Source organism: Meles meles, chromosome 2, assembly GCF_922984935.1.
Source record: "Meles meles chromosome 2, mMelMel3.1 paternal haplotype, whole genome shotgun sequence".
Lineage (NCBI taxonomy): Eukaryota > Metazoa > Chordata > Mammalia > Carnivora > Mustelidae > Meles > Meles meles.
In genome coordinates this window covers 78,662,829-78,679,914 of record NC_060067.1, presented here as the reverse complement: position 1 = coordinate 78,679,914, position 17,086 = coordinate 78,662,829, and the positions used below count along the sequence as shown (strand labels likewise).

Here is a 17,086-nt window from a genome sequence, read left to right as displayed (position 1 = left end):
AAGTTATTAATTTTTTATCTTTTTAATTTTTATTTTTTATTACATTAATTTCATTTTTGTAACTGGCATGTCTTGGTTACTAAGAGGTTGTTTCCCTTTTATTCATATAATGGCTATTTATATATATTTTTCTATTGATTTATAATTCACACATTAATTTTAGGTATGTAACATAATGATTTGATATTTGTACATCTTATAAAATGATCACCACAATAATTCTAATTTACATCCATTCCCATACATATTTTTAACTTTTTCTTATGATGAGGACTTTTAATATTTGCTCTCTTAACAACTTTAAAATACGCAATGCAGTGTTATTAACTATAGTCATCATGTTGTACATTACATCCCTATGACTTATTTATGTTACAACTGGAAGTTTGTGCCTTTTGACCCTTTTCAACCATTTCACCCATCCCACCCTCCATCCCCAACCTCTGGCAACCACCAGTCTGTCCTGGTTACATATGCCTTAATTTTCTTTGGCTTGGTTTGGTTTAGATTCCACATGTAAGTAAGATTATACAGTATTTGTCTTTATCCACTTATTTCATTTAACATAGCTCTCTGAAGTTCCATCTATGTTGTTGAAAATGGCAAGATAGGGGGGCCTGGGTGGCTCAGTGGGTTAAGCCACTGCCTTCGGCTCAGGTCATGATCTCAGGGTCCTGGGATCTAGCCCCGCATCAGGCTCTCTGCTCGGCAGGGAGCCTGCTTCCTCCACTCTCTCTCTGTCTACTCATGATCTCTCTCTGTCAAATAAATAAATAAAATCTTTAAAAAAAATGGCAAGATATCATTCTTTTTTACAACTAAATAGTATTCCGTTACATATTTATCTTCATTCATTTTCTACCAGTGAACACTAAGGTTGTTTCTAATCTTGTATATTTTGAGTAATGCTATAATAAACATGGGTTTCTATAATAAACATGTTTCTCATTGAAATCCTGTTTTCATTTTCTCTGTGTATATTCCCAGCAGTGAAATATCTGCATCATATGGCAGATCTATTTTAAATTTTTTGAGAAACACCCATATTGTTTTCTATAGTGGTTAGACAGACTAATTTACATTCCCACCAACAGTGTATAAAGGTTCTTTTGCCACATCTTTTTTTTTTAATATAAAAAAAAATTTTTAAAGATTTTATTTATTTATTTGACAGAGATCACAAGTAGGCAGAGAGAGAGAGAGAGAGAGGTAAGCAGGCTCACTGCCGAGCAGAGAGCCTGATGCAGGACTCAATTCCAGGACCCTGAGATCATGACCTGAGCTGAAGGCAGAGGCTTATCCCACTGAGCCACCCAGGCACCCTGCCTCATCTTCTCCAACACTACTTGTCTCTCCTTTTTTCAATTATAACCTTTCTAATAGGTGTAACATGGTATCTCGTAGTTTTGATTTTTCATTTCCCTAATGACTAGTTAAGAGGATTTTTAAAATGTATTTGTTGGCCATTGCTTGTCTTCTTGGGAGAAATATTTATTTGGATATTCTGCCCATTTTTTATCTGAATTTCTTCTTTTTTTGGCTATTGTGTTGTATGAGATATTTACATATATTGGATATTAACTGCTTATCAGATATCTGATTCGCAAATATGTTTTCCCATTCAGCCGATTGCCTTTTCATTTTGTTGATAACTTCCTTTGCTGTGTAGAAACTTTCTAGTTTGAAGTAGTCCCACTTGCTTATTTTTGCTTTTGTTGCCTTTGTTTTTAGAGTCAGATACAAAAAATCATCTCCAAGACTGATGTCAGGGACCATACAGCCTATGTGTTCTTCTAGGAGTTATGTGGTTTTAAGTCTTTTATTTAAGTCTTTAATCCATTTTGGCTTAATTTTTGCAGATAATGTAAGACAGTAGAACGATTTCATTCTTTTGCATGTGGCTATCCAGTTTTTCCAACATCATTAATGGAAGAAATACTTCTGTCATTGTATATACTTGGATTCTTTGTCATAAACTAATTGCCCATATATGCATAGGCTTATTTCTGGATTCATTCTTCTGTTCCATTGATTTGTATGTCTATGTATTTTTTTTCTTTTATAAAATGCTTGTTATTTCTCTAGCCATATTTTATATGGTAATATAGTGTTTTGCTCATTATTTTATAGATTAACTCATTATTTATTTAATGTTAGAATGACATGTCTAAAGGACGTTTCTCCATTTGTTATTTGTCCTTGATTTTTGATATTCATGTTTTTCAATACCATAATTTAAAATTTGTAGCCAGTCACATTTATCAATCACCATCTACACCTTATATTCTGTTGATGCTTAGAAAAGTTTTCTTTATGTTAGAACTTTTAAGTATTCCCTTATATTTACTTCCGGTTTTGTAGCTCTATGTTCTGTATTTAATTTCCTTTTAAATCACCTTTTTTTAATAATGAAATTTTAAATACATATGATATAAATAAACCTTAGACCCCTCATGACTCAATCTCTTTTCCAGGATACCACAATTAAAACCAGAAACCTTAATGAGCAATATAGAGCTTTATTCTAAATCTCCTTAAGGAGATTTTTCTCACATAGTCTCATTAAACATCCTATTTATTCAGTTCTCCAATTCTCTAAATGTTTTCCCTCCAGGCGAATGCTGAAATTTCTCTGATAGTTTCTCATCATTCTCTGCTCTTCACCCTCAACATGCACCTTTATGCTTCTTTTCAGAACATCATTCACCTGTCTGAAGATAGTTTCTGGACACTCAATCTTCCTTCTCTATTTGTCAAGAAAAGCATGTAGGACCTAGTAAAAAATGTAAATCATCACTTGCTCTCACAAATTTCCTTCTAAAAAATGTCGTAGATAATAAACATCTTTTTGTTGAATGTAATTGCTAGCATTGTTTTCTGAGATTACTATTTTTTCCATTGACCTATCTATTCTGTACTTGTAGCATGTCACAATTATTAGAGCTTTACGATTATTTATGCCAGTTCTCTCATTATTCCACTGCTTAAATCGCTTTATAATTGTCAATTGTTTGTTGTTCCAAATGGGTTTTGAGATATTTGTTTGAGTTTAATAAATACCGATTTGGAGTTTCAGAAAAATCATACTAAATTATTGCACAAAGTTAAGATAAATGTGTATCTTTGGATACCTGTGTGACTCAGTCAGTTAAGCATCTGTCTTCAGCTCAGGTCTTGATCCCAGGGTCCTGGGATCAAGGTCACATCTGCCTCCCTGCTCAGTGGGGAGTCTGCTTCTCTCTTTCCCTCTGCTGCTCCCCCTACTTATACTCTCTCACTCTGCCAAATAAATAAAAATTTTAAAAATTTAAAAAAAGAAGATAAATACACACCTTTTTAGTAAATTTCTTCCAAAGCATGGCCATGCTACAGGTTTCTACTGAGCTGGTTTTTGTTTGTAGTCATAATAAAAGGGAAATAAAATTAATAGGAAAGATAAAAATTCGCTAAGATAAAAAGTTAATAACATTGAACATTTTTTACTTACCTTTATATAATTTGAAGCACAATGTGATATGATAGTTATTTTCACAGCCTGATAAGATCAATGTTTTTCTTTATTTAGTCCATGCATATTGCTATTATTCTGTTTAAACTAGTCACTTATTATATTTAAATCACCTCTGCTAAGTAAAACAGCAATTAACTTCTCTCAAAATAATTCTCACCAAAATTTTGTAGCAATAGTTTGAATTATTTTTCTACAGGAAATACTGGATAGAAACAGCAGTAGAGAAAAGATTTTGAGGAAAAAACTTGATTATTTTATACATGAAATATTAAATAGAATTATTTGAATGCATTTTACTTGAATTTCATGTAATATGGAGGAGGAGAAAAGTTGAATTAAATCAAATGTAAATCAAAAGATAGCTGATAAATGTTAATTAGCCCTTTGCCAGTGATTAGTGTAAATGATATATTCATTGTTGAATTTTTGAATTCAACATTTTTGAATCCCTTGGTTTTTTTCTAAGTCAAGTCATCTTCAGTGGCATTTTTTTTTCTTCAGAGGATATATATATGTATGTATGTATATATATATATATATATATGTAAATTCTGTATTTTTTATTTATCTTTTCTTATTTTGTCTATGATATTGAGTCAAACTTGTTGAACTGTGTTAAAAAATAGTGTTGATAGGTACCACCTTATTTTATTCATTCAAAAAAATAATTACTAAGTTTATCTTGTGTTTGGCCCAACAGATACTGTAGTGATCAAGCTCTCAGGGAATTTATTTTATTAGAAGAGATAGATAGTACATTGATAATATAATACATAAATAGTTGTATAAATAAACAATGTAATTATAGATTTTTAAAAGTCCTCTAGTAATTAGGTTATCAGATAAAATTCCAGGACACCCAGTAATATCCAAATTTGAGATAAACGATGAATAGATTTTTGTTTTTCAGATTTTTTTTTATTATTTTTATTTGTTTATTTACAGCATAACAGTGTTCATTGTTTTGGCATCACACCCAGTGCTCCATGCAGTACGTGCCCTCCCTATTACCCACCACCTGGTTCCTCAACCTCCCACCCCCCCCACCCCCCTGCCACCCCTTCATAACCCTCTGGTTGTTTTTCAGAGTCCATAGTCTCTCATGGTTCATCTCCCCTTCCAGTTTCCCTCAACTCCCTCTCCTCTCCATCTCCCCATGTCCTCCATGTTATTTGTTATGCTCCACAAATAAGTGAGACCATATGATACTTGACTCTCTCTGCTTGACTTATTTCGCTCAGCATAATTTCTTCCAGTCCCGTCCATGTTGCTACAAAAGTTGGGTATTCGTCCTTTCTGATGGAGGCATAATACTCCATTGTGTATATGGACCACATCTTCCTTATCCATTCATCCGTTGAAGGGCATCTTGGTTCTTTCCACAGTTTGGAGACCGTAGCCATTGCTGCAATAAACATTGGGGTACAAATGGCCCTTCTTTTCACTACATCTGTATCTTTGGGGTAAATACCCAGCAGTGCAATTGCAGGGTCATAGGGAAGCTCTATTTTTAATTTCTTCAGGAATCTCCACACTGTTCTCCAAAGTGGCTGCACTAACTTGCATTCCCACCAACAGTGTAAGAGGGTTCCCCTTTCTCCACATCCTCTCCAACACACGTTGTTTCCTGTCTTGCTAATTTTGGCCATTCTAACTGGTGTTAGGTGGTATCTCAATGTTGTTTTAATTTGAATCTCCCTGATGGCTAGTGATGATGAACATTTTTTCATGTGTCTGATAGCCATTTGTATGTCTTCATTGGAGAAGTGTCTGTTCATATCTTCTGCCCATTTTTTGATATGATTATCTGTTTTGTGTGTGTTGAGTTTGAGAAGTTCTTTATAGATCCTGGATATCAACCTTTTGTCTGTGCTGTCATTTGCAAATATCTTCTCCCATTCCGTGGGTTGCCTCTTTGTTTTGTTGACTGTTTCCTTTGCTGTGCAGAAGCTTTTGATCTTGATGAAGTCCCAAAAGTTCATTTTTGCTTTTGTTTCCTTGGCCTTTGGAGACATATCTTGAAAGAAGTTGCTGTGGCTGATATCGAAGAGGTTACTGCCTATGTTCTCCTCTAGGATTCTGATAGATTCCTGTCTCACGTTGAGGTCTTTTATCCATTTCGAGTTTATCTTTGTGTACAGTGTAAGAGAATGGTCGAGTTTCATTCTTCTACATATCGCTGTCCAGTTTTCCCAGCACCATTTATTGAAGAGACTGTCTTTTTCCCATTGTATATTTTTTCCTGTTTTGTCAAAGATTATTTGACCATAGAGTTGAGGGTCCATATCTGGGCTCTCCACTCTGTTCCACTGGTCTATGTGTCTGTTTTTATGCCAGTACCACGCTGTCTTGGTGATCACAGCTTTGTAGTAAAGCTTGAAATCGGGTAACGTGATGCCGCCAGTTTTGTTTTTGTTTTTCAACATTTCCTTAGCAATTCGGGGTCTCTTCTGATTCCATACAAATTTTAGGATTATTTGCTCCAGCTCTTTGAAAAATATCAGTGGAATTTTGATCAGAATGGCATTAAAAGTATAAATTGCTCTAGGCAGTATAGACATTTTAACAATGTTTATTCTTCCAACCCAAGAGCATGGAACAGTCTTCCATCTTTTTGTGTCTTCTTCAATTTCTTTCATGAGTGTTCTGTAGTTCCTCGAGTACAGGTCCTTTACTTCTTTGGTTAGGTTTATGCCCAGGTATCTTATGGTTCTTGGTGCTATAGTAAATGGAATCGATTCTCTAATTTCCCTTTCTGTATTTTCATTGTTGGTGTATAAGAAAGCCACTGATTTCTGTACATTGACTTTGTATCCTGCCACGTTACTGAATTGCTGTATGAGTTCTAGTAGTTTGGGGGTGGAGTCTGTGGGGTTTTCCATATAAAGAATCATGTCATCTGCGAAGAGAGAGAGTTTGACATCTTCCTTGCCAATTTGGATACCTTTTATTTCTCTTTGTTGTCTGATTGCCGTTGCTAGAACTTCTAATACTATGTTGAACAAGAGTGGTGAGAGTGGGCATCCTTGTCGTGTTCCTGATCTCAATGGGAAGGCTGCAAGCTTTTTCCCATTGAGGATGATATTTGCTGTGGGTCTTTCATAGATAGATTTTATGAAGTTCACGAATGTTCCCTCTATCCCTATACTTTGAAGCGTTTTCATCAGGAACGGATGCTGGATTTTGTCAAATGCTTTTTCTGCATCAATTGAGAGGACCATGTGGTTCTTCTCTCTTCTCTTATTGATGTGTTCTATCACACTGATTGATTTGCGAATGTTGAACCAACCTTGCAACCCAGGGATGAATCCCACCTGGTCATGGTGGATAATCTTTTTAATGTGCTGCTGGATCCTGTTTGCTAGGATCTTGTTGAGAATCTTTGCATCCATATTCATCAGTGATATTGGTCTGAAATTCTCCTTTTTGGTCGGGTCTTTGCCTGGTTTGGGGATCAGGGTAATGCTGGCTTCATAAAAAGAGTCTGGAAGTTTTCCTTCTGCTTCAATTTTTTGAAACAGCTTCAGGAGAATTGGTGTTATTTCTTCTTTGAAAGTTTGGTAGAATTCCCCAGGGAATCCGTCAGGTCCTGGGCTCTTGTTTTTTGGGAGGTTTTTGATCACTGCTTCAATCTCATTACTAGATATCGGTCTATTCAGGTTGTCAATTTCTTCCTGGTTCAATTTTGGGAGTTTGTAGCTTTCCAGGAATGCATCCATTTCATCTAGGTTGCTTAGCTTATTGGCATATAACTGTTGGTAATAATTTCTGATGATTGTTTCTATTTCCTTGGTGTTAGTTGTGATCTCTCCCTTTTCATTCATAATTTTATTAATTTGGGCTTTCTCTCTTTTCTTTTGGATTAGTGTGGCCAATGGTTTATCGATCTTATTGATTCTTTCAAAAAACCAGCTTCTAGTTTCATTGATACGTTCTACTGTGTCTCTCGTTTCTACCTCATTGATCTCTGCTTTAATCTTGATTATTTCCCTTCTTGCATGTGGAGTTGGTTTGATTTGTTGTTGATTCTCCAGTTCTTTAAGGTGTAGAGACAGCTGGTGTATTCTGGATTTTTCAATGTTTTTGAGGGAGGCTTGGATGGCTATGTATTTCCCCCTTAGAACCGCCTTTGCTGTATCCCATAGGTTTTGGACCGAAGTGTCTTCATTCTCATTGGTTTCCATGAATTGTTTAAGTTCGTCTTTGATCTCCTGGTTGATCCAAGCATTCTTAAGCAAGGTGGTCTTTAGCTTCCAGGTGTTTGATTTCCTTCTGAACTTTTCCTTGTGATTGAGTTCCAGTTTCAAAGCATTGTGATCTGAGAATATGCAGGGAATAATGTCAGTCTTTTGGTATCGGTTGAGTCCTGCTTTGTGACCCAGTATGTGGTCTATTCTGGAGAAGGTTCCATGTGCACTTGAGAAGAATGAATATTCTGTTGTTTTAGGGTGGAATGTTCTGTATACGTCGATGAGGTCCATCTGGTCCAATGTTTCATTCAATGCTCTTATTTCTTTATTGATTTTCTGCTTCGATGATCTGTCTATTTCTGAGAGAGGTGTATTAAGATCTCCTACTATTATTGTATTCATATCAATATGACTCTTTATCTTGATTAATAGTTTTCTTATGTAATTGGGTGCTCCCATATTGGGGGCATAGATATTCACAATTGTTAGATCGTCTTGGCGGATAGTCCCTTTAAGAATTATGTAGTGTCCTTCTGTATCTCTGACTACAGTCTTTAGTTTAAAATCTAATTTATCTGATATGAGAATCGCTACTCCGGCCTTCTTTTGAGGCCCATTGGCATGAAAGATGCTTCTCCATCCCTTCACTTTCAGTCTGGGTGTATCCTTAGGTTCAAAATGGGTCTCTTGTAGACAACATATGGATGGGTCCTGTCGTTTTATCCAATCTGCAACTCTGTGTCGTTTTATGGGCGCATTTAGGCCATTCACATTGAGAGTGATTATTGAGAGATAGGTTTTTATTGACATCGTGTTGGCTTTGAAGTCTGTCTGTCTATAGATTGTTTCTGTATTTCTGTTCAATGATATTCTTAGGATTTTTCCTCTCTTATAGGACCCCCCTTAATATTTCCTGCAGTGTCAGCTTGGTGGTTGCATAGTCTTTTAAGCCTTGCCGGTCTTGGAAACTATCTCTCCATCCATTTTAAATGTCAGTCTTGCTGGATAGAGTATTCTTGGTTGCATGTTCTTCTCATTTAGTACTCTGAATATATTTTGCCAGCCCTTCCTGGCTTTCCAGGTCTCTGTGGAAAGGTCTGACGTTATTCTAATGGGCTTTCCTCTGTATGTAAGAAGCTTCTTTGTCCTAGCTGCTTTTAAGAGGGTCTCTCTTGAAACAAAATTCCCCATTCTAACGATAAGGTGCCGTGAGGACTTTCGAGAATCTAAAATCTTGGGAGGAAATCTTTCTGCCTCTAGTACATGAACGTTGTTTCCATTCGTGAGATTGGGAAAATTTTCATAGACAACTTCTTCCACTATATCTTCTAGACTTCTTTCTTTTTCCTCCCCTTCAGGGATTCCAATAATTCTGACGTTGGAAAGTTTCATGGCATCGTTTATTTCCCTGATTCTGTTTTCGTGGCTTCTGAGCTGTTTGTTCCAGGCTTCCTCCTGATCCTTTCTCTCTATCTGTTTGTCCTCCAGATCACTATTTCTATCTTCTGTCTCAGTTACCCTAGCTTTTAGAGAATTTAGATTGGATTGGAACTCATTGAGAGCATTTTGAACATCATCCCTGGTGGCTTTCAGTTCTGTCCTAACATTGTGAACATCATCCCTGGTGGCTTTCAGTTCTGCCCTAATCAATTCTGTTTGGTCATCCATGGCTTTCTCCAGCCTAGCTATTGCCTGGATAATTGTTAGTCTGAATTCCTTTTCTGACATATTGTCTATGTCGATAGCCATTAGCTCTGTTGCAGAAGGCCCATCCTCTGTATTTTTCTTCTGTTGGGTATTCCTCCTCCTAGTCATTTTGGTAAGAGATGACTAAACAGATGCAGCTGGACTTATCGATTGTGGTGCAGTCAATGTGCACCCTGGAACGCTTCTGTGCAATCAGGATTCCCCACCCAAATGAGAGAAAAACGAGAAGAAAAAGAAATAGAGAAGAAGAAAGAAAAAAAAAGGGGAAAGAAAAAAGGAAAAAAAGAGAGAGAGAGAGATAGAAAAAAAAAAGGGAAGATAAAAGAGAAGGCTCAGCCCAAATGGGCCACAAGGTAAGATTTGTGGAGTATACAAACAAAAACAGACAGACAAAAAGAGTGATAAAAGTATATGACAAGAGAAAAAAATATGTATATATAAGCAAAAAAAAAAGGGAAGAACCTCATCAGAAAGAACCCCAAGTATAAGATTTATATATTATCAGGACAAACACAAATTCACAGAAACACTGACAGAAGGAAAAATTGGGAGAATGGTTATAAATTCTCAGTGTGGGTGAGGAAGGTTATTTTGATTCTTCCTGAAGGTATCTTGATGTTTTTGTTAAGGGACTCAACTTTCCTAAGTTACAGGGGGATTAGAAACTGGTTTGCCTATAGGGGTAGCATTGATTGGGGAAAGGGGATTACCTTGAAGTTTAACTCTAAATGTATAGTAGAAAATAAAAATTAAAAAAGAATAAACTAGACTAAACTAAGTTAAAATTTAAAAAGAATTAAAAAAATAGAAAAACAAAAGAAAAACACGGGTGTATGTATCAAAAAGTTCAGGTTAGAAGGTTATTAAAGAATTTGATGTACTGGACATCTCGGTGTGATGGTAAATAGGTTAAAAAATTATCTGTATTTATATAAAAAAAAAGAACCAGAATATTGGTAAAGAGTGAAAAATAAAAGTTGTATTTATGAAGTAGTGGTGGTTGTTCTCTTGTAGTCTTTTTTTTTTTTTTTTTCTTCCTTCCTGGTTGGTTTTCTGGGGGAGGGGCCTGCCACGTGGGTTTTCAGACAATGATGTTCCCTGAGTTAGGTCCTCCCGCTCCCCTCAAGGGGGTGAGCTCTTTTTTTTTTTCAGGAAACTGTTTTTTTTTTTCAGCCTTTTGTTCTCTGGGGGTTTTTATGTTCTTTCATCTGCTTTCTCTCGCCTTGACAGCTTTTGATGGTTTTTGGAGGTTTAGAGGAGAGCAAACAGCACCCCGACCTCCCTCTCAGAGAGAAGCCTCAGACTGTTTTGCAAAAGCTGCTGGCAAAGTCGGTTCTGAGTCACTGTCCCTGGGGATGCAGGAGCTCCTCGTTGTACCCAAAACCAGGGCAGCTGTGGCTGTCTAGGCAGCTCCAGACCGCCAGAGAGGTTCCGAGCAGAGATCGCACACTGAGATTTTCCCGCTGTCCCGGGCTGGGAATGTCTGGTTTTTCCGGCTGCCAGAGCTCCAGGCTAGCGCCTATGAGCACCTATCCCAAGGGAGGGTGTGGGACGCGCGCGTTTCAGGATTGCCGTCTGGCCAGGCTCCCAGCCCCTCACGGGAGCCAGACCCCACTCGTTCTCGGGCGCACTGTCGTTCAGGTGCACTGGCCGCTCAGGGACGGAGACCTGATTTCTCCGCCGCACTCTCTCTGGCTCCGCGCCAGGGGAGGCTGTCCTGGGTCAGGGGACTTAGGTCCCTGACCCTAACTGCCCAGGTTCCCACTATTACCCCCCGCGATCCTTTGCTGTTTGTTTTTTGAGTGCTTTCAACCAGACTCCAAGTTAATGCTGGTCCCCAGACGCAGAGCACTCTCATGTTGGGGTGTTACTTTCCGATCGGTCACCTCTGGTGGCTCCCTCCCCCTTTTGTTTATCTTCCGATATCAGTGGGACGTTCCCAGTCTGCTTTACCTGCCACTGGTGTCTTCTGCTCCTGTAGAGATCCAGACGTGTATAATTCTGATCTCAGGCTGATTTCATGGGTGGTCGGAGTTCTTTGTAGGTAATCAGCTCACTTTAGGGTACAGGTTGAAATGGTGCCTCCTCCTACTTCCCCGCCATCTTGACTCCCCATCTGTTTTTCAGATTTTTTTTCGAATAAATGTGACTCAGCTATTGTATGGCACATAGTTATACTAAAAAAAAATGATATATGCATTTTTTATCTGAAATTCCAATTAATGAGTTATCAGATATTTTTATTTGCTAAATCTGGGAACTCCATCTAAAGGATATAATGAAAATAAGAAGCTACCTCGTAGGAAGGAGCAGAAGAAATGAGATTTGAGGGATGGCTACAAGCCAGGCTGAAAGAGCTAGAAAAGACCATGCCAAGCATTATGCATGTATGTGCAGGCTCATAGGAAAGAAAGGGCTCCATCGCCTTTAAAGAATATAAAAAATGCCAGTATGCCTGGATAAAAATGAACATGAGGGAGAAGTTGAAAAGAAATTCAGAAGCCAGATTGTGCAGAGCCTTTTGTCAGCAAGAGTAAGACTATTTCTGAAGTTATTTAGATTCCTCTATAGGTCTTTCCCCCATTCTGTTTCTATCTCTGTTACCTCTACGTGGTAGAAACTGTTATCTATGCCTTTTTTCCCCCATAATAACAGAATTTTCAGATAAGCACATGTTCAGTTAGAATAAAGCAAATAATTTTTCCAGTATTCTTTGCAAACAGGAGTGATGATATATATAAGGGTTTATTTCTGGGCTCTCTATTCTACTCCATCCATCTATACGTCTTTCTTTATGCCATACTTTATATTGTTTTAATTACAGTAGTGTTACAGCAAGTTTTAATAACAAGAACTATAAGACGTCCTTTTTTTTTGTAGGATTGGTTTGGGTGATTCCTTGCAATTCCATATGAATTTTAGGATGGATTTTTCTTTTTTAACAGAAATCCTTTGGAGTATTGATAGGGATTAGATGGAATCTGTATATTTCTTTGGGCAGTGATGATTATTGTTATTGAATTTAACAATATAAAGTCTTCCAATCCATGAACATAGGACATTTTTCCTTTATTGGTGTCTTTAATTTCCTTAAGCAGTATTTTGTATTTTTCAGTGCACTTTTATTTTTACATATTTGGTTGCTTATTTCTAAATATTTTATTCTTTTTGATGCTGTAAAATAAATGAAATTTTTTTCTTAATTTATTTTCCAATTGTTCATTGTTAGTGCACAGAAATAACTGATTTTTGTGTCTTGAAAATATCCTGTCACTTTGTTGAATTTGATTATTAGTTCTAATGGTTTTGGATTTTCTACATAATTCATGTTATCTGTGAATAGAGATATTTTACTTCTTTATTTTAAACTTGGATGTCTTTTATTTCTCTTTCTTGCCTATTTGCTCTGGTTAGGTTATTTAGTACTGTAAATAGAACTGGCAAAATCAGGCATTGCTGTCTTAATCAGGACCTTAAATGAAAAACTTTCAGTTTTTCACCATTAAGTGTGATGTTAGTTGTGGATATCTCATTTGTGGCCTATATTATGTTAAGGTAGTTCCTTCTGTTTCTGTTTTGTTGTGTGTTTTTATCACAAAAGAGTATGGAGTTTTGTAAATTGCTTATTCAACATTGATTGACATGATCATGTGGGTTTCCCCTCCTTCCTTTTTTATGTTAATGAAGTATATTGTATTAATTTTATTGTGTTGAACCTGCTTTGAGTTATAGGAATAAATCCACTTGGTCATTGTATATAATCATTTTAATTTGCTGTTGAATTTGGTTGGCTAATATTTTGTTGAATATTTTTGCATCTCTATTCATCAGACATAATTGGTTTTAATTTTACTTTTTTATAGTGTCTTTGCCTGCCTTTGGTATTAGGATAATACTGGCCTCATAGAATGAATTCGTAAGTGTCCCCCACCCCCTTTTTCCCCCCAGTTTTTAAAAGTAGTTTGAGAAGGATTGGTGTTTATTATTCTCTAAATATTTAGTAGAATTCACCAGTGAAGCTATCTAGTCCCAGAGTTTTTTTGTTGGGAAGTTTTTTTTTTTTTTTTAAGATTTTATTTATTTATTTGACAGAGAGAGAAATCACAAGTAGGCAGAGAGGCAGGCAGGGTGGGGGGAAGCAGGCTCCCTGCCGTGCAGAGACCCCGATGCGGGGCTCGATCCCAGGACCCTGGGACCATGACCTGAGCCGAAGGCAGAGACTTTAACCCACTGAGCCACCCAGGCGCCCCTGTTGGGAAGTTTTTGATTATTGATCCAATTTCCTTTATAGGTCTATTCAGATTTTCTATTTCTTCATGACATAATTTTTGTAGTTCGTTTTAGTCTAGAAATTTGATCACTTCATCTATGTTATCCAACTTGCTGGCATAGAACTATTCATAGTACTTTTTCTTAATTGTTCTTATTTCTGTAAAATCAGTAATAATATTCCCACTTTTAATTCTATTTTGGTTATTTTTGTCTTCTCCCCTCTCCCCCCTTTTTTTTTCATACTGAAAAGTTTTGTCAGTTTTGTTGATCTTTCCAAGAAATGAGATCTTGGTTTCATTGATTTTCTCTACTGTTCTTCTGTTCTCTATTTACCTCTGTACTAATCTTCATTATTTCCTTCTTTTGGTAGACTTGGTTTAATTATTGTTTGTTTGTTTTTTGTACGTTGTGTATTTCCTTAAGATATGAAATTCAATTGTTGATTTTTCTTCTTTCTTGCCCAGGATATTTTTTTTTTCTTGTGTCTTGTTTTTTTTTTTTTTGTTTGTTTGTTTTCTTTTTAAATAACTATAAATTCAAGCTTAGTGAAGCTTGCTTTGTCTTGAAAACAAAACAAAACAACAAAGCTGTTCTGTCATTTGCTAATCTGATCTCATTTGAAGAGAGAGATGGTAGTTATCTTGCAAGTGTAAAATTTATACCATGAATGATGCAGGTCTAAGTCTGGTGGCACTAAAAGGAGACGATATGTTGACAAAATTGTAATCTGCTGGTGGCATTTGCGGAAAAGAAGCCCTTGCAAATTTCTAAATAACAGTAAACTCTGTTAGGAAATTCTTAAGTGTCTTACAGGCCAAAAAGGGAATGAGGTTAGTAAAATGCCTCAACAGAGTTTGAATAAAATACTGGATTTGAGAGTTACTGGAACTTGGATATGTAAAAATAGGGTGGCAGGTTGGGTCATGCTTACAATTGTCTCAAGTTCAAATAAACTACTGTGATAATACAACACTTCACAGGTCACACGCTTTTCTGGGGCTATTCTTTCCTTCAGTAGGTGCTGGCAGAAGGTGTGCTGAGTCGCTTTCCAATATAGATGCCTAGGCCCAAAGCCAAAACATGAGAAAGGAAGAGAGATGGAATGAACACCTTAAGGAATTCTGCGGAGAAAATACCCCCTTTCTTCATGGTCCCACTTTTCCTCATGCTTAAAGAGACAGAGCGCTTAGGGTGTCTGATGTCGAATTCCTTAGGTGGAATGTTTTCAGGTCTACTGGACCAGTCAGACACCCAGTCAACGCTTTTCTTCAACGCATCAACTTCTTTCTCTCCTTCTGCAACTTCTTCTGACTGAGAGCTATGGTCCCTGCTGGTGTTCATCTCCACATCAAACATAATCTGCCCATCTTCTTGTGGGGAAGGGCTGTCACGTGAGAACTGGCTCTTGAACTACTCTGTCCTGATTCATGTTCTGCATCCAAAAGAGTCTTCTCCATGTCGCCATTGTGGCTAGAGGATGAGGACAGTACATGCTCTAGCTCCCCATTTTTCCCATTGCCATTATCATTGCCATTGCTGCTGTTCATGGGTAGCTCCACCCAGGAACTGTTGAGGCTGACTGGCAGGGGCAAAGGCTGTTCACCTTCCTCGCAGTTGTTGTTGTTGTGCGGGGGCGGCGGCTGCTCTACTAAATGAGACGACATTGTCAGGTGGCTGGAAGGGCTTGTGGCCACAGCAGGACCGTCTCTGGTTCTCGATTTTTCTTCTTTCTTAATGAAAATATTTATAGCTATAATTTTCCATGTTAGCATTGTTTTCACTGCATCCCATGATTTTGTATGTCAAGTTTTCATTTTCTTTTGTCTCAAGGTATTTTCTAGTTCCCCTCATGCTTTCTTCTTTGACCTATTAGTTGTTTAAGAGTATGTTATTTCTACATATTTGTGAGTTTTCCAATTTTTCTTCTGCTATTAATTTCTAGTTCCATTCAACTGTGATCAGAAAATATATTTTACATGATTTTTTTTAACTTATTAAGATTTATTTTGTGGCCTAACATGGTTTATCTTGGAGAATATTCCATGTACTCATTACTGTAAGGACCTATTTAGCGGAAGGCTTCCATCAAGGTTAAGACAATAACTTTGTTTAACCCTTAAACTTCCCTGCTCCCCTTCCCCCAGGGGACTTACTTAAAACAAGTCCCAGAAACCAGCCCCAGGTAACAAAGCACAGATACAAGGCTGGGTCAGGCCACGTGGAGATATCCAATCAGTGAGGGGTTGCATACTGCCTCCCTAGCTACCAAGGAGTATGGGCCCCGCCCTTTGGGAGCCTTTTGGGTGCCAATTCTAACCAAGGTGATAGGCTAGGTCAAATGTCTACTATAGGGTAAATTGTAATTCATTTGGTCACCTAGCATCACTGTGCAGCTTTCTCTGTGTGTTACAATTTCATTGGCCACCTATGCGTGGCCAGGCCCAACCACATGGCCTTTGCCCTTAAGAGCTAGTCCATAAAAGAGAGCGGGGTCGCCCTCTCTGTAAGAGGCATGGCCCTGGCCGGTCAGTTTGATTATTGATGCTTGGCATGAAATAAAGCTTTGCTTGACCTTCGCTTTGTATCAGTCTCACTCCTTTAATCACAGACCCATTATTGGGGCATAACAATTACTTTCTTTCTTAAACTTTTTTTCTTCTTTCTAAAACTCACCAGCTAGACCTTAAGACACTTTACTACCCCCATGCTTGTACTCACTCACTGACTTTTGTCTTACATTTTCCCCTAAGCTCTTCTTTCCTGCTTTCCTCTTAACTCAGACAAATAAGTTTTGTTTTTGTTTTTGTTTTTTAGTTAACATTAATGTATTACTTGTTTCAGGGGTAAAGGTCTGTGAATCATCAGTCTTACACAATTCACAGCATTCACCTTAGCACAAACCCCCAACCCATGTCCATCATCCAGGCATCCTATCCCCCACTCCAAAACGACTCCAACAACCCTCAGTTTGTTTTCTGAGATTGACTCTTTTATTGTTTTTTCTCCCTCCGCATCCCATCATTTCATTTTTCCCTCCCTTCCCTCACAACCCCTGCCCTGCTTCTCAAATTCTTCATATCAGATAGATCATATGATAATCAGACAAATGAAATCTAAAACCACCTCCCCCTCCAGGTAAAGGCAACTACTCTGAAATATCTCCCACCAAGCCAGACCACCCAGACCATTAGAGATATACCTGACTCATGTCTGCATAGATGGACCATGGAATGACCTGTGGAGTGATCTATAATTACCTTTACCTCATTATAATACTAAAATCTCCATCCAAGGAGGACCCTAAGCCTAATCTACATAATATATGACATATGTATAGGCATGTTTCCTTAAAGCACATGGTGCAACATTTTGCCTACATCTACTTGGATGACAAGGTTTCCCATCT

General features: G+C 37.5%; 1 pseudogene; it reads right to left on the bottom strand.

Moving 5' to 3' along the window:
• Nucleotides 1-14,487: 14,487 nt before the first annotated feature.
• Nucleotides 14,488-15,344, bottom strand: LOC123937239 (annotated as a pseudogene).
• Between the last annotated feature and the right edge of the window lie 1,742 nt (nucleotides 15,345-17,086).